This window comes from Lissotriton helveticus, chromosome 7 (genome assembly GCF_964261635.1).
Source record: "Lissotriton helveticus chromosome 7, aLisHel1.1, whole genome shotgun sequence".
Taxonomy (NCBI): domain Eukaryota; kingdom Metazoa; phylum Chordata; class Amphibia; order Caudata; family Salamandridae; genus Lissotriton; species Lissotriton helveticus.
This window is the reverse complement of record NC_136068.1, coordinates 1,803,261,033-1,803,281,007: the sequence shown is the minus strand read 5'-3', so window position 1 is coordinate 1,803,281,007 and position 19,975 is coordinate 1,803,261,033.

Sequence of the window (19,975 nt, the reverse complement as noted above, 5' to 3'; positions counted from 1 at the left end):
CGCCCACCCTACTTAATTCTAAAGGAGGGCTGGTCACAACCCAAATCCTTTGTTCAGCTTCCCCTACCCATGTAAAGCACATCAGCAGGGGGGCAGAATCCTGTATAGGTTTGGCAGCAGCGTGGGCTGGCAGTCAAACCTGTATTGTGGGGTGCTCTAAGGAGCCCCCCCAGTATATATATCATACAACTAATACTGGAATCGGTGTAGTTGCATGATTCGAAAATGTTTATTGCCAAACATTTCCAGGTTTGGGGCATCCATTGTGTAGCCGTACGTCTCGACTTCCCAGTGTCTACTACATGCCTTACAATGGCCATCCCACACTTACAAAGTCCAGAAAATGGAGTGTGTTTGTAGGGGTACTTCTGCTGATGTAGGGGTACCCACACACTTAGAACCATGCTCCCTACCAACTTTATATCCAAAGTGAAAGGTGCAAAGACCATTTCACACAGACTGCAATGGTAGCTCTGCAGACACAGTTTGCATGGCTCATATGGGTTGCATAATGCATGCTGCTTGCCACAGGAGACCCCTGGTGTACCAATGCCCTGGGTACCTCAGTACCACATACTAGGGACTTATAATGGTACCCAGGTATGCCAATTGTGGGGTGTACAAAGTACTCTTAGGGGCGATAACACTGCCACTGGGTCCTAGTTAGCAGGATCCCAGTGAAGTACAGCCAAAACACAATGGCACCAGGCAAAAAGTGGGGGTTTCTAAGCCCGAAAGATCCTACTTTCCTACACCCAAGATAAAGGACTCAAAAACACCTTGCTTACTCTTTGCCGATGACACTTTTATGGTATTCAAAAGTCCTAGAGGTGTATCTATTCTTTTAGAGAAGTTTTCTCTTTTTTGCAATGACTTTGGTTTTGGAATTAACAACAGTAAAACAAAATATATGGGGCCAGATTAACAAGCCCCTTGCGCCACTTTTGCATAACTTTTCCCATGTTATAAGTGATGCAATAGTGGTGCAATGGGCTTCTAAATCTGCCCCATCGTGTTTCTTGCCCATAAAAAAAGGGAAGCATATCCCTAGGGGGCTTGATTCTAAAGCAAAGAGTTGGCCTATTGTAAGGTTAGCAAATAAGGTGTCTACTTTTTCCATATCGCTCCCTGGAGATATACAAGAATAAAGCATGTGGGGCCACCCTATATGGAGAGGATATTACAGTTTAAACACCCTGGAGAAACCAAAAAACACATTTATGAAATCGCTACTAAAAATCACTGCAAATACCCAAACATTTGCGATTCATTTGGATCTAAACCTTAGATCTATCTCCGAGATAGCTGCATTAAGGACTATCCTATATTGGATAAGACTGTGGTCCATAGAAGATCTTGAATCCTATAGGGAATGGACCAGAGGTTTATTGGATGGCTCGTATCCTAATAAGATCCCTTGGTTGACCCACATAAAAAGCTGGCTATTTGAGCTTGGCCTGGAGGATTTCTGGCGTGATGCAAATGAAAAGTTAAAATTGTCCTTCTGGAACTTTGTCCTGGGGGGCCAAATCTCATGTGTTGTCTTGGCTAGTCTGGCGAACTCTTTTTTTGTCATTTTAATGTTCATTAGAATGTGACCCTTATTAAGACATCCTAAAACCTTTGCTCAAGTACTTTATATCAAAATTAGACTGTGGATTTTACAGCTCGTAGACCAAGAACAGAGACATGGCAAATACATTCCGATGGGATGTATGGCTTTTGAGTCTATTTAACATGTTTTATTCTTCCACAAGGCCTATAAAAGGCAATGATCACATTGGAATAAACCCCTATGTAAACTTATTAGCCTTAGGGATCGTCATTCAGCATTGATGGTATGCAAAACTCACACCAGTGGCCCTGCTGTAATCTCAATTGTATTTTCAATTGTGGCAATATGGCACATTAGACTAACAGTCCGTGTCCAGAGATAAAGAATGCCACCTCTATGATGTGCTTTTAGGTTGAAATGCACGATTTAAGACCCTGTAAAATTAAAATTGTGTTTTTGTCATTTTTTTCTCTGTTATGAATCTGCTTTCAAACCTTTAAACATTTTTAAGTAAAAGTTTTAGATATTATCTTAGTAATTGATTGTATGGATCAGATTTTGGCATGAATTTATGCTTGATGCCTTTTATGGCCCTATTTGACCCGAAATAAAGGAATATGATAATGATGGCTCTGGACAGAGGGAAGAGAAACCAGATTTGCATACCAGCGGCGGTAGGCCCTTTGAAGCTCCACTGCTGTGGAATTCTAATCTGCAGGTCATCTTGTGGGAGGAGGTGAAAACACCCCCTTCCCAAGCAGGATCAGTTTCTGCCCCCCCTGAGAACAAAGGCCATCACCTTTGAGGGTCAGAAACTAATCTCTGGTGACAGGCTGGCGAATACCAGAAGGTATTCAGGGAGCACCTCTAAGGTGCTCCCTGAATACACACAACAGCTTTGACAACCAACCCACCCTACCATCTGCTGACCATCTTCCCCCCGTAAACACCCTTAACGCCTGGAACCCAATCTCCACTGAGGAAACCATCCGCCTGATGAATTCCATCCATTCTGGATCCCCCACAGACCCATGCCCTCACCACATCTTTAACAAAGCAGACTCCGCCATAGCACCGCACCTCCGAGACGTCATCAACTGCTCCTTCAACTCCGCTACCTTCCCAGAAGACTGGAAACACGCTGAACTCACCGCCCTTTTGAAAAAACCAACAGCGGACCCCACCGAACTCAAAAACTACCGCCCCATCTCGCTTCTTCCTTTCCCGGCCAAAGTCATCGAGAAAGCCGTCAACAACCAGCTCGCCGCCTTCCTCGAAGCCAACAAATCCCTCGACCCCTCACAATCTGGCTTCCGAGCAAAACACAGCACTGAGACCGCCCTCATCGCAGCAACAGACGACATTCGAACTCTACTGGACAATGGAGACACAGTCGCCCTCATCCTCCTCGACCTCTCTGCAGCATTCGACACAGTCTGCCACAGCACCCTTCTACAACGCCTCAATAACATCGGAATCCAAGGAAAAGCACTTGAATGGATCACCTCGTTCCTCACCGGAAGAACCCAGAGAGTCCGCCTTCCTCCATTCAAGTCCGAGGCCTCTGAAGTCATCTGCGGCGTACCTCAAGGATCCTCACTCAGTCCCACCCTCTTTAACGTATACATGAGCCCCCTCGCGGCCATCGCCCGCCAACACAACCTCAACATCATCTCTTACGCGGATGACACTCAACTGATCCTTTCTCTCACCAAGGACCCCAGCACCACCAAAACTAACCTACACGAAGGAATGAAAGAAGTCGCCGAATGGATGAAACAAAGCCGTCTGAAACTGAACTCAGACAAAACAGAAGTCCTCATCTTAGGTACATCCCTGGGACGACTCCTGGTGGCCGGAAGCCCTCGGAAAAGCACCCATCCCGACAGACCACGCACGGAACCTAGGCGTCATCCTGGATTCTTCACTCTCAATGAACAGACAAGTCAGCGCCGTATCCTCTTCCTGCTTCAACATTCTTCGCATGCTCAGAAAAACATTTCGCTGGATCCCCTCCGAAACAAGGAAAACAGTCACCCACGCTCTGGTCACGAGCCGACTGGACTACGGAAACACCCTCTACGCAGGTACCACCGCTAAACTCCAGAAGAAACTCCAACGAATCCAAAACGCCTCAGCCAGGCTCATATTAGACATCCCACGCAACGAACACATCTCTGGTCACCTTAAAGACCTCCACTGGCTACCCGTCAATAAGAGGATCACTTTCCGACTGCTTACCCACGCACACAAATCACTCTACGACATCGGACCAGATTGCCTCAACTCTCGACTGTCCTTCTACACCCCCTCCCGCCAACTACGTTCTTCCAGCCAAGCCTTCGCCACTGTACCTCGCATCAACAAGACCACCATGGGAGGCAGATCCTTTTCATACCTGGCTGCTAAAACATGGAACTCACTCCCCGCTTACCTTCGCCTCACCCAGAACCACCTAGCGTTCAGAAAGCAGCTTAAAACGTGGATATTTGACAAATAATCCTCCCCCCCTTCCTAAGCGCCTTGAAACCCTCTGGGTATGTAGTGCGCTATACAAATTTTATGACTTGACTTGACTTGACTTGGTCTCTGGGCTCATGTATTACAAAATCCAACACTGGCATCCGTGTGGGCTCATTATTACGAGATGTTTGAAAGCAGACATCCCTATTTTCACTGAAGCCATCATATAGCTGGGAAATTCATTTTCAACAGTGTCGAGCACATGCTCTTGAAAATGGATTCCCTGATCACGTGCACGGGCAGTTATGGAACTGACCAGTAAAAGCGCATATCCATGTAGTTATGCCCTTACATGTAGTATAGTGCACCCTGCCTTAGGGCAGTAAGGCGTGCAGTAGGGGTGCCTTACTTATACTGCATGCAGTGTCGGCAGGCATGGCACACAGGCTGGGTGCCACATCGTATTTGCATTTGCTTTTTCAAACTTATTTTTATTAGCAGATGGCCTACACTTAATAACACTGAAACAAACATGGAGCTTAAGCAGCTTTACATGTTATAGTATACTAAGCTATGCTGAGGTTGAACATCCAAGAATAACACAAACCATGGACTCACCCTCTTAAGTACATAGAAATAAAGGCACAGTTTCAGACATTTTAAAGGCACAAGATGTTCCAAAAAAAGACTTTCAACCCCAACCTATCTATTCTTTTGCAACGAGTTTTAAATCAAACCTTTCCAACATGGAAGGTCCCCCATAATCAAAACCCACCCCCCTCCCAACAAACAAAATAAGTGGTGGTGGTGACAAATATGTAGTGCATTCTTTGGCCTAGTCGTGTAAGGGGTGAACCCCGTGATGTTTCCTGGGCTTGACCGTTCCCCTCTGGTTTTCCACACCGGAATACCCCCGTAGCTGTGCCCGGTGTCTGTGGATATAGGATTTGGAACTGAAAGAGGTGCATATCTCTAAATGAGGGTGGGCAGACCGCTAGAGGCAGACTTTGTGTAAGATAGGTGACTAATGGCCCCCATTTATACTCAAAGTTTATCCATCATTCTCTCGAGACAAAGTATCTCCCAGAGCCGAGAATGCCACAAGGAAAGCGTGGGCCACCTTCTTCTTCCAGGCTGTTGTCATCGTAAATCTAGCGGCCCCTAGACAGGTCCACATAATAGCCTTGTCTGCCCTGGTTTGATGCTCTAGTGGCTGATCTCTGATGCCTGGTAGCACTCCCTCCATGGTGGTTGGCATGGGATATCACAGTCTTTAATGTGCACGAGTATCCCTTCCCAAAAGGGTTTGATTGTAGGACAATCCCAACATATATGTTGGAAGTCACCGAGGAGACCACAACCTCTCTAACACATATCCGAGGTATTCGGGAATATCCGTTTAAGTTTGTTGGAAAATAAATACCAATCCATTAAAGTTTTTTAGTGAGTTTCTCGTAATTCTAGGGAGTGATTAAATTTGGCAATGTCCGACCAGAGCTCAGTCCATTCCTTATTGGATATTTCTATCTGCACTACCCCCTCCCACATGGACATATATCTAGGTCTCGGGATTGGTTGGCAGAAAGTAGGGAGCTGTACAGGAAAGAGATTACACCCCTCATGGAACCTACACTTTGTACAAATTTTTCAAAGCTCGTTCTCTCATGAGACAGCATCTCAAATCTGAAGGGTGAGAGCCCAGTGCTTGAGCTGAAGATAGTGGAAGTATTCGTCTGGTTCTAAGTGAAACTCGCTCCGGCAGTTCTCAAATGTTAAGATATCGTAATTATGGAAGAGGTCTGACAACATGAGGCACCCGCCCTTCTTCCATGGGTTGAAGGGGCCCCTCGAAGTGCAGGTGGAAAAGCAGGTTGAAGTGAATCGGTGTATATGGTGAGGGGAACGTGGTCCACTCCTCTCCCCCAGAGATTGAGTCCCGAACCTTCAGGGTAGTGCGGGTGGGAGTGCTAATGTAAGCATTGGTAGGTCTGTCGTTCTAGGGTTTCCATATGAGGTCCCATATCGTCCTACCCGCTATGGCATGATCAATATGCACGCTATGGCCCGATCCATATGCAGTCAATGCTTCTCCAATTCCATTTTGGACCATTCCGCCACAATCCTCAACTGTGCTGCCTCATAATATAAGCCGAAGTCAGGAAGACCTACCAATCCCTCAGCTCTTGGTCGCCTCAGGATATGAAATGGTAAACGGGCCCTTCCATTTTGCCAGATGAAGCGAGTGATTAGTGATCGGATTTTGGGAAGAAGTTTCCTATCTAGTTCGATGGGTAGTGCTTGGAAGAGATACAAAAATGTAGGGAGCAGTGTCATTTTAATCGCATGTATGCGGCCAACCAGGATATAAAAAGAGGTTTCCATCACTTGAGGTCGAGTTGAAGCTTAAGATGGAGGGGCGGGGGGGAGGAGCTTCGTGGGCATCCATGATGGTCGCGTGAGCACAGAGCTCCCGAGACCTGCGCCGCCCTTCGCAAATATCCTGCTAATATCCTGTTTCTGAAGATGGGCTTTTGAAGGCGATCCTCGCTGACCTCAATATTCCCTTCAAAATTGAAATCGGACGTCGGGGGCCACTTCTACATCGGCTCGTTCTTCTGCGACCTGCCCCGGGACGAGACCAGGGGCTCTGCTGATTTTCAGGCTGAGGAGTAGTTCAACAACAATGGCCAGAGGGGTCTTCCCCAGGCGGCCTCGCTTCAACTTTCAGTTTCACTTTCCTACTCCGGGCTCTGATTGACTGGCATTCCCTCTGATCTATTCCGGATCTGGCTGAGTCTGCTCTACTGCTGTGTGCCTTCTTCAGTGAAGGTCCGGCTTCCAGCCCTATTGGATCTTCTCTCCTTTTGCCCATTTCGTGTACTTTTGGCCTCATCGTGATCGGCCATTTTCACCAGGTCGCGAGGTCCCCTCCGGGGCTCTGTTCCCAAGATGGCCACCAAACCGGACACTGAGAAGCGCAAGACAAAAATGCCTCTCCGTGGGGGACTAACTCAAACTAATGCGATGGACCGTTACACCCATCCTAAAGGGTCCCCCAGCGGCACCGGCCGTACTCCTGAAGACCCATCGGAGTACCTTGCTGAGCCCTCTGAGGTATCGCTGCAAGATGTCATGAGCACCATCACCAGTATGAAGGCCTCTATGGGACAGCAGTACGAGGCCCTCGCCTCCACGATCGATACGGTGGCTGTCGATGTTACAATGATTAGAGCGGACCTGGCGAAGACCAATGAAAGGGTAAAGGCTTTGGATTTAAAGACCTCCAGCCTGACGATTGATGTCACGGAGGTACAGACTGAGATCGGCAACTTGCGTTCGTCACAGGACTTGGTGGCCTCCGGCTTGAGGAATTTGAAAATAGGGCCCGGCGTAATAACGTACGCATTATAGGTGTTCCGGAAAATCCCGAAGACGCTGCCACCGACACCTTGGTGGAGGACCTGGTCCGGAATCACCTCGCCCCCGCCGGTCTCAGTAAATTCTTCGCCGTTGAACGGGCCTACCGATTTCCGGGTGGGAAGCCGAAACCGGGTGCCCCCCTGAGACCCATTATTGCCACACTCTTCCATTTTCGGGACAGGGACGCTATCCTTCGGGCATCTCGTGAGTGCGGCCCTGTGAAATTCGACAACACCACTGTGAACTTCTATCCCGACTTTACTCCATTGGTTCAGCGGCAGAGAATGGGGTTTCGGGGAGTGAAGCGGAGACTGCGTGATTTGGACCTTAACTACGCCATGTTGTTTCCAGCCAAACTACGAATCCAATATGAGGAACGAACGTTTTTCTTTGATCGTCCGGATAATGTCAGTGACTGGCTTGATTCCCTGCCCAAAAGGGGTGACCGAACTGAGCACACCGGTGGCGCCGACGGTGGCTCGCCGGAGCAGGAGTGACATTATGGTTCCCGACATCTGAACTTTCTGCTTCTTTGTTAGCTGAGTTTGAATAATTGTCCTTTTGTTCTATTCCGGATCGGCCCGAGGGTGGCGGGGGTGTAAGGGGTCTCTTCCTCCTCCTGGGTTTCTGTAGATTAGTTTAATGATTGGGCGACAGGCACACTGCAAGTTGGGGTGGCTTCTGAGTCGTACGCAGGGGTGCAGGGTGAGGGGTGTTGTAACGGGTTCAAGTTGGGGGGGTGGTGGGGGGGTGTTCGTCTGTTTATTTTTTTGTTCACAAGGCATTGTATTGTTTTTCGTCCATTCCAATCATTGGGTCCTGTGAGGGGTGTGCTCTGTCTCTTCTACGGGGATGGGGGGTGGTGAGTTGAGACTGCTATCCTGGAATGTCAATGGTTTGGGAGACAGGATAAAACGCGGGGTTGTGCTGCAGTTTCTTAGACGCCATTCCCCCGATATTGTTCTTTTGCAAGAAACGCACTTAATCGGTAACGCATGTCAAGCTATGAATAGACGTGGATACCGACTGGTCGCTCACTCTGGATTCACTTCCGGCTCCAGAGGAGTGGGTATTCTCATCCGGTCCTCCCTCCCCTTTGAAATTGATGATGTGAGACTTGATGACAGGGGGCGCTATGCCGCGCTCACCGGTAGATGGGAGGGTAAGACGCTTTCCATACTCACACTGTACGTCCCTCCGGGCCTGCAGACGTCCACTTTTGCTGACCTTGGGCGGCTCCTATTGGGTCTTCCCGAGGGTCTTCTGATCCTAGGTGGTGACTTTAACTCTGTGGTCACCGGCACTTTGGATCGCTACCCCCCTAGAGATTTGACTAGGTCTCAAATGTGGCTTGCTGACCTGCTGGACACTTTTGGAGGTTGATGCACCCTACGCAGCTACAATATACCTTTCATTCAGGGGCCCATGGTAGTCTTTCCAGGTTAGATTATTTCTTAATCCCAGCAGCGCAGTTACCCTCTATCAAAGAGATTCGTCAGCTCCCAAGGGGCATTTCTGATCACTCCCCCCTGTGGCTTTGTGTCAAGGCTGGGGTGGGTGGTGAGGTTAGAGGGGCTCCTATAAACCCCTGGCACCTTCGCAATCCTAAAACCCGCTCTGCACTGCTGAAATCCATTGACCACTACTTCGATGAAAATGTGGGGTCTGTTTCTTCCTCTATTTCACTGTGGGAGGCCTTCAAGACTGTTATTTGTGGACATTCATTGTCTTTGATTGCTGCTTCCAAAAAGGCTAAATGTGAGGAACTTGTACGCATCAAAACTGAAATAACTGTGGTTGAAAATGCTCTTGAAGGTGCTGTTACTCGGTCTAAACTGCATTCCCTCAGTCTGAAACAAGCTGTATATAGGGCCCTTGTGACTGACGCGGCGAAAGCGATGAATAGGGAGCAACAGGGCAGGATGTATGACCTGGGCGACAAGGCTGGTAAATTGATTGCGTGGCTGGACAAGAAAGAGAGAGTGAATCGTGTCGTCCCTGTGCTTGAAAGGCCAGATGGTGAATGTGTTACTGACCCAGCTGGTATTGTTGAGTGCTTTGCTGATCATTTCAAAACCGTATACGCCTCGGTCAGTGATAGGAACGAGGAGGATTCCCACTTGTTGTTGCGAGACATAGCATTGCCTCGCCTCTCTGATGATGATAGTGGCCTACTTGATGCGCCTTTCACTATAGACGAGGTCGCTGTTGCCATACGTTCCCTTTGCTCTGGCAAGGCACTGGGTCCTAATTGTTTGCCCATTGAACTCTATAAGCTACAACCCAACAAAATGGCGCCCTACTTAAGGAATATGTTCCTTGAAGCTTTCGATTCTGGTTCCCTCCCCCTTGATCAGCGATTAGCCACCATCGTAGTAATCCACAAGGAGGGTAAGCCGCGTAATCGCTGCGCCTCGTATCGGCCCATTTCACTACTTAATGCCGAACCTAAGATACTGGCTAAATTACTAGCTAATCGGTTGATCACGGTGATCAGCGACTTGATCCATCCGGATCAATCCGGCTTTATTTCACACCGGAATACCGCCCTTAATCTTCGCAGACTTCACTGAGTTCTCGCGAGGGCTGAGACTCTAACTGAGCCGGCCATTTTTGCCTCCTTAGACGCCACTATGGCTTTTGATACTATCGAATGGCCTTATCTTTGGGCTGCCCTCTCCAAATTTGGGTTCGGTCCGACATTCATCGCCTGGGTGAAGCTCCTTTATGAAAAACCCCTCGCCCAGGTGGTTGTTAACGGTAAGGTCTCCGGCGTCTTTACACTTGGGTGTGGCAACCGGCAGGGTTGCCCGCTGTCTCCGTCGCTTTTTGCCCTTGCTCTGGAACCGCTGGCGGAGTGGCTCCGTTGGGAGCCCTCCATGAAAGGCATCAGGTGGACTCCCGATTTTGAGGATCGAATCTCGCTGTATGCAGATGGCATCCTTTTATATCTTACGTCCCCCCAGAAATCCCTTAATGTGCTTTTCGATGTTCTGACCTCTTTCGTGAAGAACTCGGGTCTCATTATCAATTGGACCAAATCATGCGTTTATGTTCTGTCCGGTGAGCTTCCCCCACTGCCGCATAGATTCCCAATTCAAATTGTTGACACTGGCTTTAAATACTTGGGGATTTATGTTTCCTTGGATCCCGCAGTTCGCTATGAACGCAACCTGCTACCCCCTCTTCACCGGCTTCAACTTGACGCTGCACGGTGGCGGCAGTTGCCTTTGTCACCACTGGGTCGCGCGGCTCTTTTCAAAATGATGTCGCTGCCCAGATTTGTGTATGCACCCCAAAACTTTTTTGACCCCATTCCTTCCGGATATTTTAGTGAAGTGGAACACCTGCAGAGGCGGCTTGTCTGGGACGGGCGTGCGCGCATTGCTCTGTCTAAGCTCACGCTTCCATGGTACGATGGAGGCATTGCCCTCCCAGACATCAGGCGTTACTACTGGGCTTCTCAATTAAGTGCTGTTAACCACGCAACTTACGCTCCCGGTCCTACCCCGGCCTTTGCCATGGACAAGCACCTCTTGCCCGGTGGGAATTTTAATAGAGTGCTATATTCCAAGGGGCTTCATAGGACGTTGACCGGGCCCACGAAAATCGCCGTCAGAGTGTGGCACGATGCGAATGCGGCCTTGGGATGGTGTGATAGGTTGACGCATGCGACTCCCTTGTATGCTTCCGAAGGTTTGGGCAATCTATGGCAGACGAAAGGTTTTGATAAATGGGTCATGATTGGTCTAAGTAAGGTGGGTGACCTTTGGACTAAAGGAAATGTGCAGACCTTTGAGGTGCTCAAGACGGAATATGAGCTTGAAGACAGGGAATTTTTTAGATATGCTCAGGTACGTCATGCTCTACTGTCAGTTTTTGCTGTGGGAACTGCTATTCCCGAATCCTCGCCTCTCGAGGACCGTATCCTGGACGGCCATGTCCCCGATAGTACAATTTCACTGATTTATAAAAAACTGATCAACACTAGAATTGACTTGCTCTCGCACCTCAGGGCATTATGGATTGCCGACGGGCTGGAACTGGACGACGAGGACTGGCAGTCTGCTTTGTCCTCGCCTAAAGAGGTTGCCATACCCGCCCGCCTTCGGTTTGTCCAACTTAAGATCCTTCACCGTGTGTATGTTACTGGTCCGAGTCTGGTTCGCATGGGTTATTCGTTAGATGGGTTGTGCAAGCGTGGCTGTGGCATGATTGGCACCTTCCTTCACATTTTGTGGGAATGTCCCGAAGTGGCTGGTTTTTGGTCCCGAGTGCATGCGATTATGGAAAATGTCACGGGGGTTCAGCTTCTGCCTGAGGCCCGACGCTGCCTCTTGAATGTATGGGAACCTAAAGATTATACTGCTTCTCAGATCTGCTGGGCGACCCTCGGCAACATGGTTGCTAAGAGGGATATTGCACAGCTATGGGGCTCTCATAGACCGCCCACTGTACTGGCGTGGAAGGAGAACATGGACTGGTGCATGTTTTGGGAAAAGACAGTATACTTGTCCCGGGGCAGACCCAGAAAGTGGAACAGAATTTGGTCACAGTGGAATGCTTATCGTGGAAATATATGTACTCCCCCACATGTCTCTACCCCTGATGTCTCCTTGTCTCCCCAACTGACATTCCCAATGTTTTGTATTGACAATATATATTGTATTGTTTCCTCGCTGCCCCCCCCCTCCTTCGTTATTGCTTTCAGCTATGCTGTACGTTTTGAACTGTTCTGAGCTGTTCCCGATTGGACTCAAGATTGCCATCATTGTATTTTTGCCTTGTGTTTTTTGTTTTACTGTTTCTTGATAATTTCAATAAAATTTTAATTAAAAAAAAGATGGAGGGGCGGAAAGTTGGCCTTGTATAACCCCTCTGGTGTTAATTGTATACTCAGGTATTGAAGTGAGCGCTTGGCCCACTGAAAGGGAGTACGTTCCCGTAGACCATTAGCCTCAGCCACCGGGAGCGTGTGATTAAGTATATATGATTTATTGAAATTGGCTTTAAATCCCGCCACTGTCTCAAACAGGGCCAGTTCCTTCTGCAGGGCAAGGAGCGAGAGGGATGGATCAGTGAGGGACAAAAGAACATCATTCACGAGTAGTGAAATGTTGTGACTATCTCGCCCAAAGGGAATTCCTTATATTTCTGGAGTCTCCCTGATACGCATCGCCAGCGGTTCAATGTTTAGAGCGATTAGCAGGGGCAATAACGGACACCCTGTCTAGTCTCTCTAATAAGGGGAAATGGGACAGACACAGTCCTATTAACCTGCACTCTAGATCGAGGTTGTATATAGTTGGCCCTGAACATATTAATACATTTGTCCTCGTAGCCAAAGTGCTGGAATGTGCAGTAAAGATACGACCAGTTCACCCTGTCAAAGGCCTTTTTGGTATCCAGACCAACGAGAATTGGTGGTATCTTGTGCTTAATTACCTTCTCAATAAGATGTACCGTTCTACGTATATTATCATTGGTCTGCCGGCCTTTTATGAAGCCAGACTGATCAGGGTGGACAAGATCTGGCATCAGATAATTTAACCTCTCCACTAAGATAGCTGAATACAGCTTAGCATCCAGATTTAAAAGTGCACTGGGTCGGTAGGAAGCGTAGATGTGTACATATTTCCCCAGCTTAGGGATCAATGGTATCACCACCTCAGCCATAGAGGGATCCCCCGACATCTTCTGCCATTTAAAAAGTTGTGTGAGGTGTGTGATGTTATCTGACGCAATAGCTTTATAGAAATGCGCCGTCAGGCCATCGGGACCCGGGGCCTTGTTGAGCTTAAGGGATTTGATTGCCGCGCCCAACTCCTCCTGTGTTATGGGTGCGTTGTGGATATCATTCCTAGCCCAAGGACCTTGGGGGATTTCAGTGTCTGCAGGTATCAAGTTTGTTCATTTACGTCCTGTGTCTCCCCTGTGTATAATTTCTCGTAAAATGCCTGGAATAAGTTGGTCTTTCCTGTATCCAAGGTCACTAATGTGCCCTCCCTATCAAGTATACTTCCAATGTATTCCTTTTCCCTCTTTTCTCTGAGCTGTCTAGCTAAGTGTCTACCTATTTAGTTCCCCTGTGTATAGGATATCTGGCATAGCAGCAGTAAAGTGTACTCTGCTTTATTAGTATATATCGCTTTAAGTTTCCCTCTAGGCACAGTAAGTTTAGGTTGTGAACCCCTGGTGGGCGTGCTTTTGTGTTCTTTTTCAGCCAGCTCCGGTTCCGCCTCTAGGTTCGTTCTCTCTCTCTCTCTAGTTCTTTGCTTGTTCAGAGTAGCATTTTGCTTGTTCAGAGTAGCATGTGTTTTCATTTTTGCCCACACCAAGACACACAGTCTGCATCGGGCATATTGTAAGAGCTCGGTGAGGGAGACCTTAGGGTGGCACATTTGTGCTGCCACTCTTAGGGACCCTCTTTAGTAGCTTGGGCCCCAGGAGTACCATTTACTAGTGACTTTCAGAGTATACCAAAGGTATTGCTACTTGGGAAAACAATAGCACAGTTTTGAGAAAGAGATCTGGCATTGAGGTCCTGCCTATCAGGAACTCAGTGCACTTATGGTCGAAAACACAGCAAATGCCAGGTTTAAATGGGAGTGACCATGTCGAAAAGGGCACTTTCCTACAGATACTCTCCTCCCCTTTCCCTCGTGCCGGCTCACAATCAGGCAGCCAAATGCCACGCATACACCTTTGCACCATAGTGCAAGGGTGTCAGCGTCAGTCTAGCATAGATCTTGAACTGGAAGTACAAAATACTATGCTTAGGCTACCTTCAAAACTTTTTCCACCTTGTATGTGTGCTGTACAGTGCAGTACACATGCAAAGTCGGAAAAGAAAGCACCTATTTGAAATGGTTGTTATTTTTTTACACAAAAGCCTGTCTATTTTTGGGGTGGTAAATATGGATTTACATTTAAAAAAACCTGGGTAGTTGCATGGGAACTAGTTTTGTGCTGGAAAGTAAAGTGAACATTTTTTTTTGCGTTGATGTGCGTCACTTCTTCGATGCAAAAAGGGCCCAAAATCTTAGTAAATATACCCCAAAAGTGTCTTGTCATTGACTAGTAAGTATGTCTGTAGGGTGGGTGGCTGAGGGGGAGTATTCAATAATGATTCCAATGGTTTATGAATAGAAGTGTGACTGATTTAGTGCACAGAGGGATGGATGAGAGACTGCTTGAATGTAAGTACATATGCACTTTCAGAAAAGTGCCAGACCTGTTGGCTTTGCTAATGCTTTGTTTTTCTTCCAAATAGTATAATTACTACTCTTTAGTTGCATTGTGATTTTCATGCAAAAATACTGGCATCTCACACGCTGTACCTTGTGCCGAGAAAATAAAAAATCACCCATAACCATCCAAATTCAAAGTCATGATCAAACTATTTTTAACATTAATGGCCCCATTACGGTGGCGGGCGGACAAAGCCCACCTGCCACCGTAATGGAAAACGGGACCGACCGCCAGAGGTGCGGCGGTCCTGCATGGGCCAATTAGGATGAGACCCCAACCCTGGTGGTCGCATCCTGCATCTTTTACATTGCGGCAGGCAGCCCTCAACGGGCCCCCAAAGCTATTTACTGTATGCCTTTCCATGGCGGAGTCTCCGCCATAGAAAGGCATATGCACTGCATACATCATAATATGGTTGGCGGTGCCTGCAAGGCACGCCACCATATTATGTGCCTTTTCTTCCCGGCCGGCAATCAGATCGACGGAAAAGTGGTGGACGGACTTTCCGGCCGATGCGGTACACACCGCCATGCTAATTTGGCAGTGGGTAAATGGGCTTGTGATGGCAGGCGGATCGCCACTGCCCGGCCAGCGGTGGCGATCCGCCCGCCATCGTAATGACCCCCAAAGTTGTGAGAAAATGGCACCTTCATTTTTATCCCCAGCTTCTACTCTTGAGGAAATTTTACCTATTTGCAGAAAAAAACTTAGCCAGGAAGTATTTGTAGGAGTATCGGGAAAGACCATAAGAGTCGGGAAACCCAGAAATAATTTTTACCTATGTAAGACTTGGCTCACTTAATAAAATCTTTTCCCACCCCTATTTTACAGTTTGTGGGAAATAATAAGGCGCAAAACCTGCCTGAAGCAAAACGCAGCAAGGCTGTTGTTATGTTTCTATTTTCCAAAATAGGGTACAACTTCTGGAGCCCTGGAGAGGTATATAAAATTTATTACACCTGATAAAATTATGAGTTTGGAATCTATCTAGACGTTTATCTGGAGTGATACATTCTCAGACCTCGTCTGAGTATTTTTTACTTAATGGGGAATAACCACTGCTGATTTATATAAGATGAAGTGCTGCGCCCATATTTTTGCTCAGACGCCTGCAGCCAGCCCACTTGACCATTATCAATCAATCAATCAATCAATCATAACATTTGTATAGCGCACTACTCAGCCGGAAGGGTCTCAAGGCGCTTGGGGGTAGGGGTCCGCTACTGCGCGAACAGCCAGATCTTGAAAAAAATGCACGTTGCACACTGCATTTGGTATTCTGAGCATGACAAACAATATTCCCTATGAAATATATAGTTATTACCTACTGGCGGTCGCCAGTAGGTAGTTATAGTTAGGATTGTTTTCCATAGGGAAATCGCAACATTCTATTGGGAATAACTTTGGCGCCGGTTGAGGAATCTGCCTGAATTTTTCAGCAACTTTGCCTCGCGGCGCTCCGCTCCTTTCCTAAAAGTTTGGGGGGGATTCGTCAAGCGGGGGCCGAGATAAAAGGGGGGTCCCAAAACGTGTTTTCCCCATGTTAATTTCTATAGGGCGGTCGGTCGCACTTTTAGCTCGAACGGCTGAATGGATTTTCACCAAACTTGGCAAAATTGTAGGGACTGGTAGCCTGATGTGCCTTTGCTATGTCTCAAGATATTTGCTCCAGAGGATTGTGAGTAATTTAGGTTCAAAAAAATGTATATATCTATGACAGCGCCCCGGTACGCGCACCGGGGAGCGCTCCGGGCGCGCCACGCGACTTGCGCACGGAAAGCTGATTGGCTCTCGGGTGTCTGTAAACATTCGAAACAGTCCGCAGCGGCCGCCATCTTGTGTCTCTGTAGGATCGAGACACAAGAGGTGGCGAAAAACAAAGGGGGAAATGACCAAAAGGGGGCAGGGTACACCCCCCCAGACCCCCTAGGTTTGATGTGGGGGCCATAAAAGGGTCCCGCGGGACAAACATTTTTTTAAATTTTTTTCAATTTTCGCGGGTGGAGCGCCCGGTACGCGTACCGGGAAGCGTACCGGGGAGCGTACTTTGGTGAAAAATAGTGAAAATAATAGTGTAAAATAATCATTTTGAGTGATTACAGGTAGGGTAGCTCTGAAAAGAGCTTTTGGTTCTGTGGCTGTTTTAGGTACCTACAAGTACGTCCCACACACACCTCACACACGCACACCTCCACCCACACCTAAACACCCCACGCCCCCACACCGACACCTTACACATCCACACCCACACCCACACATCCCACACACACACACTCACACACACACCTCACCCCCCAACACACACACACGCACACACAGATACCTCACAGACAAACCTCACACATCCCACACACACACCTCCCCTCTCCACACACACACATACGCACACCTCACAGACACACCCACACATCCCACACATACACACACATCCTACACACATACCCCCCACACCCACACACACCCCACACACACCTCACACACCCACAGCCCCACCTACACCCAAACACCCCACACACCCACACACACACACACCTTACACACTCACATCCCCACCCAAACCCACATACCCCGCACAACTACACACACCTATACACCTCATCCCCCCTCAGACACACACACACACACACACCTCACAGACACACCCCACACATCCCCACACACACCTCCCCGTCCCACACATGGGGAAAACTCAGTGAAACACTAAAATAATAATTTAAAGTGCTTAGAGGTAGGGTAGCTCTGAATAGAGTTGTTGTGTTGTTTGGGTGTTTTAAGTACCAACATATAGGTACCAATGCTGAGTCTTAAATTTAATGTACACCGTTTCCTCTGTAGATATCTTGCATGTTGTTACAGAATTTATTGTGCTATATGGAATCCATATCATAGTCTGTCAGGAAAGCAGAAAGAACATGGAGGCAGGAGATGAAAAAGAGTTGTCAAATACACATTGGAGATAATATAGTGGGAGAAAGGAAGTATCTATGAGCAAAATTACTATGTAACACAAAAAAGTTGCACAGTATACTATAAGTCTGAATTTACATTATAATCAATTTGGTACTAGTTTAAGAATTACATATAAAAATGAATAATGTCTCAAACAATTTTTGAATTATTAAATATAAATTTATTTTTGAGATTCATTTTCCAAATTAAATATAACGTCTAACATTTGACTGTCCGAAATGTCCTCATTTTGAAGGAGGAAATCCACAGATTCAACACATTGTAGAAGTTCATGGTCTCGTGATTCGTCCATGAATTCAATGTCATTTGGTTCAATGTTTTCTTCATTGTTCTTTGCAAGGACAATTTCAAATGAAATTTTTTGTTCTCCTTCCATTTTGGCTGAAATTTGCATAAAAAAAATATATATCAGTAGAGATAGGGCACTGTTGGGTTTAAGTTTAGATAGGTAGGTTTTAACAGTGAATTTATCTTTGGGCAGTGTATGGTATCAGACTGGAAGTAGAAATATAAAAAAGTGTATGTGATGAAACCTAAGTAAATTCATAATTATACTATACAAGCCTAACTCCATCCACAACTATAACAGAGAAGTCTATCTCAATCTATAACTATTACAGAGGGATAGTATATAACTATCAGAAAAAGTTTTCCATATTAACTTAAAGTGCACAATATACTTCAGTTTTCAAAATAACAACTTACCTTTAAAAAGAAGTTGAAGTTATTAGTGAAAATCCTTTTGAAATTTACACCAGGAAGTAGTAGTAAAAATGGCTGTGTTTCTCTCTCTTTCTTTATATATATTCATGTACATAACCAATCAAATGTCAGGTAAAAAAAGTAGAAAATGAAAGTAACATTTTAATTGGTTGTCAATTCTAACACTTCAGATGTGTTTTTGTGAAGTAATTTACCTCAGGGTATTTAGAGAGGTCTACAGGCTAAATGGCTCAATGGAATTCCATCGAATTTTGGGAAAATGGTAGGGATTGGTATGTAGTATAGGCTATTCTATATTTGGTGAAAGTGTCTCCAGTGGTGCGCGCCCCGGTTCGCGTACCGGCAGCGCTACGGGAGTCCTCCATATTGTGTTTCGGTAGATTTGAGACAGAAAATGGAGGACAAACAACGTTGGGAATGGGTATAAGGGGGCATCGTAGGCACTCCCTGACCCTCTAGGTTTTCTGAGGGGGTCTTAGGAGGCCCAAATAGGCACCAAAAATTTTATTTTTCGCGGGGGGAGCGTAGTTTAGTGAAAAACAATGAAAAAAATTGGAAAAAGATAATCATTTGGAGTGATCAGAGATAGGGTAGCCCTGAAAAGGGCTTTTGGGTTCTGTGGCTGATTTAGGTACCTACAAGTAGGTACCAATGCACAGTCTTAAATTCAGGAGGAATATTCTATTCCCCTCATCTGAAAAGTGAACACCATCTCCTCTGTAGATATCTTGCATGTTGTAACGCAAGTTATTATTGTATATTGAACCCATTCCATAGTCTCTCATGTAAGCAGAAACAGATTTATTCACATGTTTCCGTGCTTTCTCAAATTGTGGACAAAATTGATTGGACCACTTCCATTTCTGTCTTTGGCATATATTGGAATATACCAAGGCAGTTTGAGGAAAAAGTGCCATCAATTGATCAAAGGTGTCCTTTAAAAGCATTTCCAGACCTACCCCAGTCAAAGTGCCCAAGTCATTTCCTTGACAGTGCACAATTAAAAGGTCAGGGTGTGGCAAATGCAAAAAGGTTTTCACCAATGGTATCAATTGGTGACATTTCAATCCTCTCTGGCCAATCCATTTAATCTTCACATTTGGTAAATCAAGGTTGTGAAAATTTCTGGTAGCTGCATACCTTTGAGCCCAGTGGATATAGCTATGTCCAATAATCCAGACAGAATACATGGTGAGAGGAGGTTCTGGTGCAGTCAGATGAAGTGTAGAAATGAAATGGCAGTTGGAACAGTAGGAGTTTGCAAAAAAAACCTGTGGAGTTTCAGTGCTCTTGAATCGAATCACAAGCAATGATTGGTAGATTGAGATAGTTGAAAACTGTAAGTTAGGGTGCATGGTTGTGTTCTGTGTAAGAAGTAATTTGAATGGTTAAAAAAAAGTCATTTAAAGAAACATTGCACCAGATAAGCTGGTGTATTCGCAGGTCAAACATCCTTGCTGAGGTGATTTGCAACATTGTAGAATGAACTTTTAAACCTTGGAGCTCAGTGAGGAGGGAGTTGCTATGGTAACAGGTAGAAAGGGCTGAGGGGGGAAGGGTGTTGGTTTGAAAATACAGAGGGAAGAGTTTTGA